Here is an 18,330-nt window from a genome sequence, read left to right on the forward strand (position 1 = left end):
TAGTAACCTTTTTATAACCGAAATAAATCATTTGGGTTTCAGCAAACCTGAAACACCCAGTACTTTGGATCAGATGGACTTTTCTTTCTGGATATGAGAATTCATCATACTCATCATCATCATCGTAGTCATTATTTAGCATTTTGGTTAATTATTGACCATAAAAGTGAAAATATTTTATTGCTCTCAAGACCATAATAAAGATGCACACTATTTAATTATTCATTAGCATTTTCATATCTATTTTCTACTCCCCCAATTTTTATCCACATTTAGGATTAGGGACAGGACATATTGCACGTAACTCTTTCATCCAGAGTAGGGTCCTCACTCCCACCAGCTCATTAATCTATCCCCGCCTTTTGAGGAACTGGCAGCTTAAGTAAACTTTGAGTAGAGCTATGTAGCTCTGGAATGAGTGGGACAGGCCAGTGGCTACCTTGAAAGGCTTTGGGGTGGGGGAAAGTCCACATAAAGGCCCTGGTCAGAATGGGCAGGCTATGGATACTGGGTCATTTCAAATGGCACCTAGAGGAAAAATGTCAGGTTTGTGTTAGGACACTTGAAGAGAGGGTGAAAATGACAATAAATAGAAATCACCCACTTCACTGAGAGCTGACACGGTAATAATCTGACCTGCATATTGACCATGTCACACTGTGGAAGGGAAAGCTTGGAGCTAATTTAGCTTGAAAAGGTATAATTATGCTGCCAATGCTTTTGCAATGGCAGGCAACATCCTGCTTAGGAAATCACACTCATACAATAAAATTTTGTCTTCTAACTTTATAGATGATAAAACTGAGCTTCATAGAAGGAAGAAATTAACCCAAGATCACCTAGGCAGGAAGTGGAGACAGGACTAGAATCCAGGCCCTAGGAATCCCAGCCATGAGCATCTTCCTAACCTCATTGATTGATTCTGCAACTGGCAGAATATAAGGTCAAGTGTCAAAAGGCTAATACCATCCTTTTAAGATGTATCTTTTCAGAGTCCTAGGCTTTCCTAGGACGAATAGAAGTTACGTTTACCAGTATTTACCTCTGAAATATTCAGTCTTCGATACTCAGGAAACACTCCCTTCTAAAACTGTTTGATACTGCTGACAGTACTATTTCTTGGGAAACTGCTTTGGTTTCTTATTGATGATCAGAATGGATTCAAAGGACTCAGAGTATATCTCTTTCTCTGTCTCTGAGATATCCAGTTTAACCTTTTCCGGTAGTTTTATTATTGTTGTTGTTGTTTTTGTTGTTGTTATTCCCATTTCACAAATAGATACATAAAGCCCTATAGGGTGATATCTTCTTCAAGGACATATAACTATGAAACTGTGGAATAGGGACTAAACTAATCCTACTCCTACTCTTGCAGTGCTTTGCATTTGTCTACCCTTGACTGTGAATAACTCTGAGATATGTTGGATGGAGACTGAGATTAGCTCCTCTGAAAATAAAATGAATTAAAACCTCTATGAATTATGTGTGGGTTTTATAATTAGAGTATGTGTGGTAGACAGTGATAGGAGCTGAGCCATTACCTCAAAGAAACAGGGTGGGAAAGCAACTGACAACAAAAAGTTCTATGCTTAGGAACAAAATCATTTCCTGAAATAGGAAATGTTGGCTACAAAGGGGAAACAGAAGGGAATGAAGATCGATGGCTATTTTCCACAAATCCTTTTGAAAACTCAATCCACTAGGGAAGTAACTATTCATTTTATGGAATTATGAGATATTTACACTTCATGATTTATTCAGAAGAAGTACTGAGATGCAATAAGCAATGTGCTCATTTATGAAAAGGTGTCTTCAGGGAACAATTGGATATTAAACTTAATTCTCCTATATAAGTGTATTTTGCAATAGGACAACTTTGTTCACTGAAAGAAAATGACATTTTGTTCAATTTCAAACAGAAGATGTAGGAAGTATTTCTTATTCAGCATATTTTAGAGTGGGTTGCATGCCTGTAAATAAAATAAATTCCTTTTAATGAAGTTCTAATTTTTATTATTTATGGTGGTTTTAATTTTATTATTTATGGCAACACAAAGACTTGAGAACTATAAGAACTTGAGTTTCTGAACCTGCCTCCATCAAGCAGCTTTAAAGAAGAGAATTATTCACTGTGGAAACATACTAAGGCTTTTTCTGCTATGAAGGTAGAAAATAGCTGTAGGTAGGTTCCTGAGCATTTAGCTGTGTTCCCTGGGTACTAGAAGATTGCTTGGGTCCATGTCTGAAATCCTATGCATGGTTATGGTTACCACAACGCAGAGAAATTTCCCTCCAATCTTGTCTTACTCCATTCCCTCCAACACATGGAGCCATCTTCAAGGAACAATGCTTTTACCATGTTATCACCAAAATCAAGGATTTGCAATAGCTCTCAACAACTGGAAACTAATGATTCTCCAGGACAATGCCTCATACAGTAGAAATAACACAGGATTTGGAGTTAGACAAAGCTGGGCTCTAATCCATGCTCTGGTAATGTGTAATGTTTGCAAGTCATTTAAACTTTCTGAAGTTCATTTTCTGCTTCTCTCAAATGAAAATATGCATATCTACCTCCATGATTATTTTGAATATTAGAGATAATGTTGATATAGATTGTTTTAAAAGGGCCTCAATAATTCTTCCCATCCCTGCATGCATGCCATTTTTCAATGTGACTTTGCAGCTCTTTCCATCAAAAGTTGAGTCTAATTCTCTACTTCTTAATCTGAAATTGGCCATGTGATAAACCGGTCAATTAAACATTAGCAAACATGTTGCAAGCAGAGGCTTTAAAAGTGTTTGTGCATTGAATATTACCCTCTCCTTCTCCTTTTGGAACCCAACCACCAAGTGTAAAAAGCCTAAGCTAGCCTGCTGGATGATGAGAAACACATGATCCATCCACCCACATAGCTGCAGTTGACAAGAAGCCAACTCCCAGAAGCTAACAGCAGATGTATGAATGAACCCAGCCAAGATCATCAGAAGAACTGTCCAGATGAGCCCAGCCCAAATTCCCAACTTGCAAAGTCATGAACTAAATACATTTTTCGTTTTAAGTCACCAGGTTTTGAGATAGATTGCTATACAGCAAAAGTTAAGTGATACAAATGTACGTAAAAAGTCTGTTACAGTCCATGGGATGTAATAGATACCTAAAAATGATATTTCCCCATCCTCCCTAATATAGCTTGACCTGAACATTTCAAATTTTTGTTACTTACCTACTTAAACATTCCCAAAGCATTGACATAGCTAATAACATGCTTCTCTCTCTACCTATGAAGATCTATTTTTCCACAACCTGTCATGATTTAAACATTTATTTCAAATCCCAACACCTCCACAAGGCCTTCTTTAACAACTGTAGCCTACCATTACTACTTTTATTTTTCTGATATTCTATTACTTGCAGTCTTTTTAAATACACAACATAGCACTTTAGGTATTAACTCACTGTCCTTTAATAACTGATTGATGTGTGTGGATCTTCATTCAGTGAATAAATATTTATTGAATTGTTACTGTGATAGATTCTGGAGACAGAGATGAATAGGATATAACTACCCTCAAGTTATTCACAGCAGCAATAAATGCAGACTAATAATAGTGATGCAGTGTGATTTGTGCTACAAGAGAGGTAAGTATAGTGCTGGGACAAAGGCAGTTTTGAGGGTTGGAAAAATCTTTACCAAGGAATTTGTAGTTTAGAATTCCACCCTTGCACCCCACCCACCCATCATTCTGGTGAACTCAGTCATCCAATATTCAGAGGGATTTGTGTATACAAAGTTATTAAGAAACTGTGCTTAACCTTTGGTGCATAACAACACTTTCAGTTTCTCCTGAGTGCTTATTGTGAAATTGGCATTATTATTTCTCGTCTGCAGATGAGTAAACTGAGGCTAAAAGTATTAAAAAACTTGTCTAAAATCTTGTTTTCTTTCTTCAAACTAGACTGTATGCATCTTGAGGACAACAACCACATTGTAAATCTCTATTTTCAATAAAACATATAGGACCTAAACAATTTTCAGTGCACACCCATGGAATGAAAGAAAGGAGCTGGATATAATAGTTTTCTCTTATGGGTTAAGAGGGAATTCAGTGGCCTCCCCTTTTAGCATAAAATACAAAACGTGGTCTACAGGTCTCTGAAGGAACTATCACAAATTTATCCTTACAAGCTCCACTCATGCTTGACTCAATTGTACTATTTGTGTTCTAGCCATTCTAGGCTTTTCTCAGTTCTTAGAATGTGCCAAACCCTCTCCTGGGCCTTTAACACCTGCTATTTCCTCTGTCTGAAATGTTCCCTTCTCTGTGAGTCTCCTTCATCTCTATATCTGACCAGCTCCTATTCATCCTTCAGGTTTCAGCTCAAGCATCACTTCTTTTTTGTTTGTTTTAATTTATTTATTTAATTTATTTTTGGCTGCATTGGGTCTTTGTTGCTGTGCGTGGGCTTTCTCTAGTTGCAGCGAGCAGGGGCTAGTCTTTGTTGCGGTACGTGGGCTTCTCATTACGGTGGCTTCTCTTGTTGCGGAGCACCAGCTCTAGGCACGCGGGCTTCAGCAGTTGTGGAACGCGGTCAGTCGTTGTGGCTCACGGGCTCTAGAGCGCAGCCTCAGTAGTTGTGGCGCACAGGCTTAGTTGCTCCGCGGCATGTGGGATCTTCCTGGACCAGGGATCGAACCCGTGTCCCCTGCATTGGCAGGCAGATTCTTAACCACTACACCACTAGGAAAGTCCCAAGCATCACTTCTTAAAGAACAAAATCATGAATCCCCAGACTGTATCAGGTCTTCCTGTTAGAGACAGACACAGAATTGTGTAATTTTAATTACACAACTTAATTTTAATCTCTGTAATTTGAATTACATGTTTACATTTTGTCTTTTCTTCTATACTGATAGCTCTCTAATCACAATCTTTTGTTCACTGCTTTTCCCCAATGGTGACAGCATATAGTAGGCATTCATAACATTCATTCATTAATTTAAGTAAATGTATTATTTGGTGAGGAGTCTGTGCCTGTCCTGCGTAGAGATGGTTACTGTGTTGTGGTGCAGAATATTTCACTTGGTGTTGTAGTATGGCTTTAAATAGCATCATGCTTGAAAGAGGTCTATGTACATTGTAGTCACTCTGCACTTGGGTCCATGTTGTACATTCAGTATCTTGATTGAGAATGAGACATATGTGACTCCCAAGCAGTCAGTGCTAATGCAAACATTTCACTCCCATCCACTTCGCATTGTCTAAAATTAAATGATATCAAATAGATCATGGGAATTGTAATTTTTTTAAAACAAATGGCTAATGTTTGCTGCCGAGAAGCTTTCTTTAAGAAGGTCTGAGAAGCTATCAATATTTCCATCAACTTGCAACAATATTCTATTTTAAAAAAGGAAACTATCTGGTCATGAAATGCCTGTTGGATAAATTTTGTTTGTGGTGGATGTTTCCCTTTAGATATGCTTTGTCCATACAGTTAATACCTAATGTTTTCCAGTTCTTAAAGAATAATAAAGTCACTGAATCATCATCAGTGGAAATGGTTGTCTGGAACCATTCACTATCTGTAATTAATCACATTATGAAAACAAAATTGTTTTGAGAATTCTGACTCCAGGAAGCATAATACAAGCGTTAAAACTTAGTTCTTGTAGCAGGATAAAACTGGGTTTGAATTCAAGCTCTGCCATTATGTAGTATATAGTGGTGGGACGTCGAACAACTTAACATTTATAGTCTCAGGTTTCTCATCTGTGAAATAGGGATCCTAATAGTATCTGCCTCATTGGGTTGTTGCAAGGATTAGGGATAATCCATGTTAAGTACTTAACTAAAACCAACTCTGTGCCTGCCATTTGCTCAATGCAATTATTTGGTATCAAAATTCTTGATAATGATTATTATAGGGAGAAATGATTAGGGAGACCACTTTAAGGAAATTGAATGAACAAATGCATGGAACTAGGGCTACAAAAATGGTATGGACTGTATTTAGGGGTCAGTGAGGAGAATCTGCTACCTTGATGGCAGAGTTTACGAAGGAGACTAATAGGAGAACAGATTGGGGATATGTGTATTGAGGATAAGAAATTGGAACTCTATACTGTAAACAATAGTGAGTCATTGAAGTAACTTTCTTTTAAACAGCACCAGGTTTGTAGTATATGTTCTGCTACAGTTTCAAAGTATCAGGAGACACTTTAGTTTTTACTAACTGCTGTGGACTGAATTGTGCCCCTGCCCCCAATCCATATACTGAAACCCTAACCGTTCCCCCCACCCCTGCCGTGATGGTGTTATTTGGAGAGGGAGCCTTTGGGAGGTAATTAGGTTTAGATGAGGTCATGAGAGTAGGACCCTCATGATGAGATTAGTGCCCTTATAAGAAGAGAAAGAGACACCAGAGCTATCTTTCTCCCTGCCGTGTGAGGACAGTGAGAAAACAGCAGTCTACAAGGCAGGTGGAAAACAACCATGCCGGTACTCTGATTTTGGACCTGAGCCTCTAGAACTGTGAGAAAATAAATTTCTGTTGTTTAAACTGCCCAGTCTATAATATTTTGTTATGGCAGCCCAAGCAGACTAAGATACCAACTGTTGAGAAATAACTCTGCTTGAAAATAATGTATTTTTTTAAATGTGGTTTTAAATGATGTCCTGGTACAGCATGAATTTGTAGCTGCAAGTTCTTTAACAATAAGCAGTGGGTCCCAGGTAATCAAATACCTTTGCTCTCTGAGTGATAGATGTTAAGAATAATTTGATACAATGTAATCATTAAACACCTATCAGGAGAATACTGATAAACAGGGAAAATTACTGCTCTTAGAGCAGTTCTAAAATATTCATGTTTCTCATATGCAGGTATACCAGGGACCATAATCACCAGTCTCTTCTTTATGCTACCAAGACACAGATATGGGAAAAGTAGAGCCCCAAAGAAAAGGAGTTCCAAATTAATGAAAAATTTCTTAAGCAAAGCAACAGGAAAGAAATAACAGAGTAGTCATAAATTCATTCATTCATTGAATAGACATTTTTTTGTTCACTTATATCTCCTACTTGGTAAAGTCCACTTTTACCCTTAAGGAAAATTGTAGGCAATCTTGAATGAGTCAAAAAGGTAACAGCAGAAGGCTCAGAAATAAGGTTATGTCCTCTCAATTTAGGTGAGTAGATAACCAAGCAGATAAAATAAGCCTTCTGGTTTGTGAAAGAGTTAAGCCACCCCACCAAAAAAAAAAAAAAAAAGTAAAAGACCCCTCTGCTGACTTCATATCAAGTTGTTATCATCAGTGCTTCGTATATAGTCAGAGAAGTTTAAGTTTAAATATGAAAATGAGCTATTTTTTTGACCCTGAGAAAAGAGTAAATGGATGGTGATGTCTCTTTAACTCTTCTCAAAGGTTTAATGAAATACACAAATCCTTATATGTCTTTAAATTGTGCTGTAGTTTGTTTCCTATTTAATTATTGTACTTTAACAAGTAAATATGCTCAACAGTTGAACAGAGACTCCTTTTTGCCTTGAAATTTATTGAGTGTAAAAGCATGTCTCTTTTAACCACAGCCATGGAGCATAGTGGTTCCAAATACAAGGCTACTATTGTAATACTGTCAACATGGTGAGAGGTGATCCTAGTTGGGAGCCAAATACTTAGGCATAAATGGTGTTTTTCCATCATTTCAAAACACTATTGAAAGCAAATAACTAGTTATCTGGAAAACAACCAGTGTATAGCCACTGTTTCATTGAAAATAGATAACAGCTTTTAAGTCAGTTCATTTTATGTAGATATGATGTTGAAGTGATGTCAGTTGTAAATTTTTGGAACTACAATATTCTTATATTTTATTAACTTTGGTGTACATATTTTCAAATACACTCTGCACATTCAGTGCATTTAGAAGGGATCTAATAATAACCCTTATATGTTTATATGTGTATAACTTTATGTTTCAAAAGTATTTTATGTGCAATTTCTCATATGATTGGAACAACAATCTTTGAGGTTTTTCCCTCTCATTTTACAGATATGTTAATTGATGGTTAGGGAAGTTAAGTGGTTCACCCAAGGTCACACAGTTAGTACATGACAGACACACCACTAGAATTCAGGCATCTAACTCTCAGTCCAGTGAAGCTTCCATTTCATGAAGCCAAGCATCTCTTTTCTCAGGGAAAAGTGAAAAGGTCATCACCTTGAAACCCCTTCTTTAGAAAGACCAGGTTTTTGCTATTTTCCTCATTAATCTTCATATTTCCTTATGTCTCTTTAATCATGGCCTTCTGTCACTATCAACAATATCCAGAGTTTTATGCTTATCCTACCAAGGTAGAACCACAGCTTTCTTCTTTGAGAAACTCCTATAGGCAATTTTTCATAGTATTTGTAGGAAGAGTACTCTGGAAACAGTAGTTCATCACTGAGACACTATGATAGGATATGGACAATTCTGATACAGGAGAATAATTGTATAACAATGTGTCATATTCTTCAGGTAATCAGTAGGCTGAGTTTTTGAAACAGCAGCTCTAGGGGATTAAATAGAACAGGATTCCCAGTATATTCTAGGTCTGCTAAATGATTGGCACGAGGATCTGGATCTCTTAGGAGCCTAAATGGGGACCGATAAAGATGAGGAGTCATGCAGATCAGCATTTTCCAATAGAAATATAATGCAAGCCATATATGTAATTTTAGATTTTTGAATAGGCATACTTAAAAACTGAATATAAATGAATAAAATGAATTTAATAATATACTTTATTTAACCCAATATATTCAAATATTTTAACATGTAATAATTTTAACAAGAAGCACTTAAAATTATTAGTGATATATTTTACATTCTTTTTTAATAGTAAATTTTTGAAATCTGGTGAACATTTTGCACTTAAAATTTGGATCAACTATATTTCAAGTGTTTAATAGCCACATATGGCCAGTGTCTGCTATATTGGATAGAACAGTCTGGAACTTTTAATAAAGATTGTTTCATATAGGGTCATGGAAGTTCTGAAGTGTTACTATTACTTGGAAAAGGATAAAGGTACAATTTCATGCTTCAGGATGTGAACATTCATATATGTCAAGGATGGAAGTAGACTAAAGCCAGGTTTCTCAACCTTAGCACTACTGACATTTTTGGCCAGATAGTTCTTTGTTGTGGGGGCTGTCCTGTGCATTATAGGATGTTTAGCAGGACCCGTGGCCTCTACCCACTAGATGTCAATAGGATTCCCTCCAGTGGTTAACAACCAAACATGCCTCCAGAATATGCCAAATGTCCCCTGGGAGGTTGGAGGGACGTCACCCCTGGTTGAGAACCAGGGATCTAAAGAATGCTTCTAACCAAAGATTTTTAGACTCAGATTGGATGATACACAAAGCAAAGATTCTCAAACTCTGAGCCCTAAATATCAGTCCTCTATTTCACTGTCAATGTGTGCATCTTAGATGGTTGGATAAGATGACCAACATGATTTGGTAACTTTTTCAGTATCTCACGTTGTCCAGGCAATGATTTTGAACCTAGTTTGAATTGCTTAGCTTTCCTTTCTTTGAAAGTCAGAGAGGATATTCTTGAACCTCTCCCTGAAGTAACCGGAAGGAGGAAGTAAAGAATGGCTGGTTCAGAGAAAACCAGTTTAAACAAGAGAAGGAAAAAAAAGACGTGTCTTGCAAATGATAAATTGTGAAAGGTAATAGGCATGTAATACTTTATCCAGTCTAAGAAACATTGGTCAGCTTTCAAAACCCTCCAAAATCTGAACTCCTCTTACTTACCTAAAAATATCTCTCACAGCTTCCCAAATAGAAGTCTGAACCAGTCAGACAGATTTCCTTATAGTTCACTGAATATACCATGATCCTTCCCATGGTCACGCATTTGTTCATGCTGTTTCTCTCACATATGATGTTCTCCCAATTTCCTTTTACTAATCTAAATTTAATTTATCATTAAGATCCTGCTCAAGCCCTAGTACATTCTTGGAGCTGTCTCTTACTTAATTGATTTAGAGTGATCAATCTCTTTTTGTGTGTGTGCTGAGACAAATTAAGTGTTAAGTTGAGAGGTGCTATTTTGTGTGGACTTGTCTTATAACCATAGTGGGAGTCTAAGTTCCTGGAGGGCAGGAACACAAAAATACATAGACCCTCCAGACAGTACCTGGCAAGCTAAAGTATGTTTCAGGTTGAATTCTCTGAGAAGCAAAATGCTTAGTTGGAGTTTAGTGGGCTGGATGTTTGTTAGGAAGTGCCCTTGGGATCAAAACCTGTGGAAGGGAGGAAAAAGAAGTAGAACTGATTAGAGGAAAAGATTGAGATACATTGCAGATCTAAGAGCCTCAGCCACCCCGACAGGGAACTCTAGAACTATAATGGCCCTCATTTAGCCTGAATTGCCAGGATATTATAACCCTCACCTCAAAAAGGTCATTATATGGGCTTCCCCTAAAAGGGTATGACATTGGACAGTCCATGAAGGGGTTGAGTACACTTCTAGCAGCTAGGTCAACAAACAAATCCTTCCTTGAAGGGGGATTTGGACAACATGTTTTCATGTCTATCACAAAGTGATAGATGTGTAGAAGGAATTCAGTGAATGTTTATTGAATGCTAGAAGATTTTGCAGTGGTGTTAACTTTCAGAAGAATGAATCAGGGGAAGTTTTCGTCTGTCAGTCTGATTGGATGGGCCTATTTGATAGCCAGTCAGATGGCTTTTCTAAGGAACACCCCTTCCATGATAAGAGGAATGACTCAGTGTTTGTGATGCACCCAAAATTACTCCATCAAGGAGTAACAGTTATAATGGTTTTGGAATATCTCTAATGAATGTTACATTATCAAACTGAGGTAGCATAAAAACTTTGCTGGATATGTCAAATATCAAGTTAACCTTGTACAGGTACTGAAAGACCATGCTTATGCTTGTAGGCTTAATGATGTTAAAAGAAAAACAAGCCAGGCTCTCAATTTCTGAATCTGCCATTCCCATTTTTCCATAGACAAAGGAAAGAATGGCTGGAGTAGGGTGGTGGGAACACATTTATTTAGTTGATACTATATAACAAATCCTTTATAGCCTTATCTGTTAACCCCTGCAGTAATTCTGGGAAATCAGGAGCACTGTCTGTAGCTTTTCAGATGAGGAAACAGTAGCTCTAAGTTGTAAATTATCCCTGGTCCCATCATCATCATCATAGTCATCATCATTATTATCAACATTGCCAAAATATACACAGTGTTTACATGTTACTAGACATTCTTCTAAGTGTTTTACATATGGAAGCTTATTTACTTCTAATAACTACCTTATACAGTAGGAATTATTGTTATTCACACTTTACAGATAAAGTGACTGAGTTAAAAAGAGGTTTAGTAACTTGCTCAAGGTTATGCAAATAGTGGCAAAGCTGAAATTTGAAATCAGGCTGCTTGTCTCTAGTTTTATCCTCTTAACCACTATTCAAACTTGCCTAAGTAGTAAGAAGCAGAAATGAGGCATAAAAACAAGTCTGTCTTATTCTAAAGGCAGCCAATTTTTACTTCACAAGGGTGGCTTCAAAGGCACTGTGCTTATACATTTCGGGGAATCATTCTCTTTTGATAGCAGGCAGGGCCTAGATGGCAAATTGATGAAATGATTATGAGATAACCTTTAGGAAAGATGCATGTTCTAGTAGATCACTGAAGGTGGCTTCTTTTCCGAAATTATGGGGTTTTTGCAAAGGTGGCTGGCAATCAGATTTCATATTTGATGTCTTCTAGAAAATAATACTTTTCTCATTCTAATTAGTGCAACCATTGAAGATTTCTGAGGCTTATTTGGCCTTGTCTAGAATCTACTGCCATGTTTGACTGCTGCAAGTGACAGGAGAAGGCCAAAAACAAGTCCCAGCAACAGGGGTTTTAGTAGGATTCTACCTGCCAGAATCAATCGTGACAGAAACTTAGCCAGCTTTCACAGAATTACCCTCCAGTTGTGTCCTCTATGCTAGGCCTGTCTCTCCAAGTGAATTGCAAACTCATCCAGAGCAGAGTTTTCATATTATTTGTATCCCATCCCCTTCTACAACAGAGAGTAAATGAGGTTTTGAAACCATACCTATGGAAACTTAGCAGTAACTGAATCACAGGGCTCATATTTTCTTGACCATGTTGAAAATACTTTTTTTTCATAACCCAATTTAACATCAGAGGCGCACAGGCTGAGAACAGTCCAATAGGTGCCAAGTACCTCCACCACCTAAAGCAAGGGGCTATATTAACAATCTGGACCACAATACAATGCATACGGTAGTCCCCCCTTATCCATGTGTGATACATTCCAAGACCCTCAGTGGATGCCTGAAACCGAGGATAATACCAAACCCTATATATGCTATGTTTTTTCCGATACGTAAATATCTATTATAAAGTTTAATTTATAAATTAAGCACAGTAAGAGATTAATAACTAATAATAAAATAGAACACTTATAACAATATACTATAATAAAAGTTATGTGAATGTGGTCTCTCGCTCGCAAAATTTCTCATTGTACTGTACTCACCCTTCTTGTTGTGATGATATGAGATGATAAAATGCATATGTGATGAGATGAAGTGAGGTGAATGACGTAGGCATTGTGACGTAGCGTTATGCTATGACTGACACGTCAAAAGAAGGATCATCTGCTTCAGGTGATCTTGGATCATCAAGTCTTGATGATGTCGATGGTTGGATGTTGGGAGCGGATAATGTTGATGGTTGGGGATCCCATGTGGGGGAGTAGGACAGTGAGCGCTTTTATCATGCCATTCAGAATGGCTCATAATTTAAAACTTATAAATTGTTTATTTCTGGAATTTTCTAGTTAATACTTTCAGACTGAGGTTGACCATAGGTAACTGAAAACATTGAACGTGAAACTGTGGATAAGTGAGGTCTACCGTATATTGTGAAACAAGTTTTGTTACCATTACCGTTACTGTGATTCCACATAAAGTTTCTTCCTACTTCAAGCTCTTTCCATTAAATTCCACCTCATTCCATAAACTCAGTGACATGCGATTTCCCAGGAGTACCACACTGGTCTTTTCTGTGAGTAGTTCAGCCCCTGAAGTCTATTATCCTAGGAATTTCATTTATGCAGGAGAATTACAATTATCCTCTGCCCCTTCCAGACTCTAATAGTAAATATTCTTTTCCAATAAAATTAATTCTTTGGGGGCAAATTGTAACTATATACCAGGCTTCATATCAACTCTACATACACAGAGACCAATACTATATTCAGATTCTGCCAGAAATCAAAATGTTGAGGATAGAAGCTGGCATTACTGAACATGTGGTAGGACTGGTACTTAAAGATAGAGACTATGAATCTTCTATAAGCAAGATAAACACATTCAAATGGGGGCGAATCTAAAGTAAAGAATCAAAAAGTCCTAAAGCCACCAATCTTCCTTCTTCTGGAAAAGCAACAACAAAATGTTAAGTTCGCTTGCAAAGTAACAGGGAGAAAAGGCTGGATTGGGAATAGCCTGAATTTCCAGAGTTCATATTCACTAGTGAGTTCTAACCCATTAGGAATCAATGGACTCCAAATTAAAACATTTATTTTACGTATCAGATTAGGAAAAATGTAAAAGAATGATAATACCTAAGGGAGAGGAGGATGTGGAGAAATAAGATACCTGATAGAGTAGCTGTGAGGTTTTATATTGGCACAGTATTTCTGGAGGTTAATTCAGCAATAATTATCAAAAGTTTGTAAAATGGATATATCTTTTAATACAGACAGTCAACACGTAGGAAATTTTCCTTTTGGAATTATAAATATAGGTTTAGATGTAGAAATTCTATGTTCTAATGGTGGCTATAATTGTGAAAAAAACAGAAACAATCTATATGCTCATCATTAGAGAGTTAGTTAAATTGTGGTGCATCCATTTAATGCCATGGGACCATTAAAAACTATTACGTCTATTTTTATACATTTATATAGAAAGATGCCTAAAATACATGTGAAAAATTAAGTTTATATAACAATGTATATAGTATAATCCCATTGTTTTGGTTAAAAGTACCTAAAATATATAAATATAAATATGTATGAATGTATATATACTACACTGGAAAGTTTTTGAGAAAAATACTTTTATCACCCATGGTCTCCCTAGAGGTCCATGCACCTTACGTTAAAAACTCTACCATACCAACTTTCCCACTGTTTGGCATTGCACCTTATATGCAGGTTAAAACTATTTTCTTCTGTTTTCCGTTTTCAAATCATGCACACCCTAGTATTTTCAGAAGTAAACGTTCTTTTTTCTTTCCAAAATTTTAATAGATATTAGCACCAATATACGTTTTCATCCTTAAAGTTTCTATTATATGCTAAGGCAAATATAATACAGTAAAATTATTGTTTTATTACCCAAATATCTTGTACACAGTGACTTGGACTTTATATACATGTAAGTTATATAATCCTTACATTGAGGAAAATTTTAACATATTCATAGCCAGCTATTGAGTCAACCCGTATTGAGAAAGACAACAATTGGAACTGTCAAATGAATTTCTTGGACTATGCCTCACTGGGTATGTGGACCAGAACATAAATGCTATCAGTATCATCTTAGCACAGATTAATTTTTACAGCACATTTGGGACTCTCTAAAAATTCACTTTCAATCAAATGGGACTGTCAATACCTGCATTCTCAGACTTTATGTCATTGGCAGTTATTAAATTTACATTGAGTTTGGCCTTAGTGGTTGGAGTAATCTCACAAGCCTTTTCAACTGGATCCAACATCACTGGTTTAACTAAAACATATGAATTCAATAGGAATAGCCCTGGACTCTTTTTTTTTTTTTTAACATCTTTATTGGAGTATAATTGCTTTACAATGGTGTGTTAGTTTCTGCTTTATAACAAAGTGAATCAGTTATACACATACATATGTTCCCATATCTCTTCCCTCTTGCATCTCCCTCCCTCCCACCCTCCCTATCCCACCCCTCTAGGTGGTCACAAAGCAACGAGCTGATATCCCTGTGCTATGCGGCTGCTTCCCACTAGCTATCTGTTTTACGTTTGGTAGTGTATATATGTCCATGCCACTCTCTCACTTTGTCCCAGCTTACCCTTCCCCCTCCCCATATCCTCAAGTCCATTCTCTAGTAGGTCTGTATCTTTATTCCCATCCTACCACTAGGTTCTTCATGACCTTTTTTTTTTTCCCTTAGATTCCATATATATGTGTTAGCATACGGTATTTGTTTTTCTCTTTCTGACTTACTTCACTCTGTATGACAGACTCTAGGTCCATCCACCTCACCACAAATAACTCAATTTCATTTCTTTTTTATGGCTGAGTAATATTCCATTGTATATATGTGCCATATCTTCTTTATCCATTCATCTGTTGATGGACACTTAGGTTGCTTCCATGTCCTGGCTATTGTAAATAGAGCTGCAATGAACATTTTGGTACATGACTCTTTTTGAATTATGGTTTTCTCAGGGTATATGCCCAGTAGTGTGATTGCTGGGTCATATGGTAATTCTATTTTTAGTTTTTTAAGAACCTCCATACTGTTCTCCATAGTGGCTGTATCAATTTACATTCCCACCAACAGTGCAAGAGGGTTCCCTATTTTCCACACCCTCTCCAGCATTTATTCTTTGTGGATTTTTTCATGATGGCAATTCTGACCAGTGTGAAGTGATACCTCACTGTGGTTTTGATTTGCATTTCTCTAATGATTACTGATGTTGAGCATCCTTTCATGTGTTTGTTGGCAATCTGTATATCTTCTTTGGAGAAATGTCTATTTAGATCTTCTGCCCATTATTGGATTGGGTTGTTTATTTTTTTTCATGTTCAGCTGCATGAGCTGCTTGTATATTTTGGAGATTAATCCTTTGTCAGTTGCTTCATTTGCAAATATCTTCTCCCATTCTGAGGGTTGTCTTGTTTATGGTTTCCTTTGCTGTGCAAAAGCTTTGAAGTTTCATTAGGTCCCATTTGTTTATTTTTGTTTTTATTTCCATTTCTTTAGGAGGTGGGTCAAAAAGGATCTTGCTGTCACAGCCCTGGATTCTTTAGCACAAATATATTTCCAAATGTACCCTCCCCATAAAGTTTAGCCTCATAAATCTCAGTAATTCGATTGCAGGTTGTAGGCAGGTCCACATTTAATAAATGTTATTTTCAGTTGGGTTTATTTTTCTTTAAGGTAGTCTGGAAGGTACTATTAAATACTTTATAAACTCAGTCTATTATTCATTTATACATTGTTAAACATTCTGGGATTCATTTTGTTTATAGCTATAATCACAAAAAGCCTGTTCTGATGTTTTCTGGTTGGGTATTGAGAGAAATCTTTTCTCTGAAGGAAAACCCTATCCTTAATATGTTATAAGATGCAGCTTAGAACATCCATATGGCAAAGCTCATTTCAAGGGGAAAGTCAACTTTTTCATTCAAACTGAGTAGATTTTGGTTCATCTTGGGGAAAAAAAAACCAAACAGATCTTAGAAAGCTTTCACATGCATTTCCAGTACATTTCCCAAAGACAGTTTTAAGATATTTTTTAAAGAAGTGTATTTCATGCTTGAAGTTAACTTTTCAATAAGGATTATTGCTAGCTTGGAATTTATCTCTTTGCGGTAGGAACATATTTTAGTAAGCTCAAGAATAGTTTACCAACTCATGTTAATTTCTGGGAATTCCTGATGTAAGAAAACAAACAAGGTAGCCAAGAAAGTGGTCTTGTCTCCCTTATTGTAGACAGAAAGCAGCAAATTAGTGTTAAATCTTTATTAAAGCATTGCAGAAGGCACAAGCCAAATTCCTGTTGCATATTTGAAAACAAAAATGGAACTTTGCGACCTTACCTGCCTTTAAATCTGTGCATAGCAAAGCAGCACTAGCGTTGCCTTAAAACTTAAAGGTGACTTAAAGGTTATAAGCTGTCCAAGGAGAACTAGACCATTGTCTGCAGCTTTATTTTACTTTTTTTTAAAATATAGCAACTCTACATGGAAATGGTTTATCCACCTGTTCTACCCTTGCTAGGTCTCCAGCACACATTTCTTTTTTTTAAGCATTATAACTTTCTAATATTTATTTAACAGCCTGATTGAGATATAATTAACATACAATAAACTGCATATATTTAAGGTATAAATTTTGCTAAGTTTGACTTATGGATATACTGTGAAACTATCACAACAAGTCAGTGAACATACCTCTCACCCCAAAAGTTTCTTCATGCCCTTCGTATTCCCTCACTCTTTCCACTCCTCTCCCCACCATCCCCAGGCAACCACTGGTCTGCTTTCTGTTACCACCAATTAGTTTACATTTTCTAGAAACTTAAGTAAATTAAACCATACAATACACACTATTTGTTGTCTGGATTCTGTTTCTCAGCATAGTTATTTTGAGATGCATCCATGTTTTAGTTTATATAAATAGTTCATCCTCCCCCCATTTTTTTGCCTTGCATAAAATTCTGAATAATTTTTTTATTTGTTTAATTCAGGTAGCATACAGAGATAGAGGTCTAAGATCAAACTTTTTTATTTTTGAATTATGATTAACAAACAATATCATATTAGTTTGAGGTGTACAATATAGTGATTCAGTATCTTTTATGGTATGAAATGATCACGACAATAAGATCAGTTATCATCTGTCACCATACAAAGTTGTTACAATATTATTGACTGTATTCTCTATGCTGTACATTACATCCTTGTAGTCTATATATTTTAAAGCTAGAAGTTTGTACCCCTTAATTCCCTTCACCTATTTCTTTCTATTCTGTTGGTACATATTTAAAGTGTGATAATCAACTAGCTAATCTACATTGAATATTCAATTCAAAGTATCCAGGAAACATCTGAATTCTTTAACTGTTACTTAAATACTAGCTTCTACTATTACCAAATAATTCTTCAGACAATTTATATCTTCTTGAAAATATGATGAGCCAAAACTGCACCAACTATTCTTATCACTATATTCCGCTCTCTTTCAGCACCCTTATTTGCCTGTGGTCTCAACTATCACATCTGTGCTTTTGGCTTCTAGCTCTGATCTTCTTCACAAATATATATGTTTTGCATCTCCACCTGTATACTGGATATCATTGCTTGAATATTCCAATTCCATAGGATCTAAAAGAAAATGTCTTTCCTTTTACCCAAAAATGCCCCCCTTTATCACTCCCATGGTTCTATTAATGAGTTTTTCATTCTTCCAGTCATCTGGAGTCATCCTGGAGGACAGATGATG

The sequence above is a fragment of the Balaenoptera musculus genome, chromosome X (genome assembly GCF_009873245.2).
Source record: "Balaenoptera musculus isolate JJ_BM4_2016_0621 chromosome X, mBalMus1.pri.v3, whole genome shotgun sequence".
Lineage (NCBI taxonomy): Eukaryota > Metazoa > Chordata > Mammalia > Artiodactyla > Balaenopteridae > Balaenoptera > Balaenoptera musculus.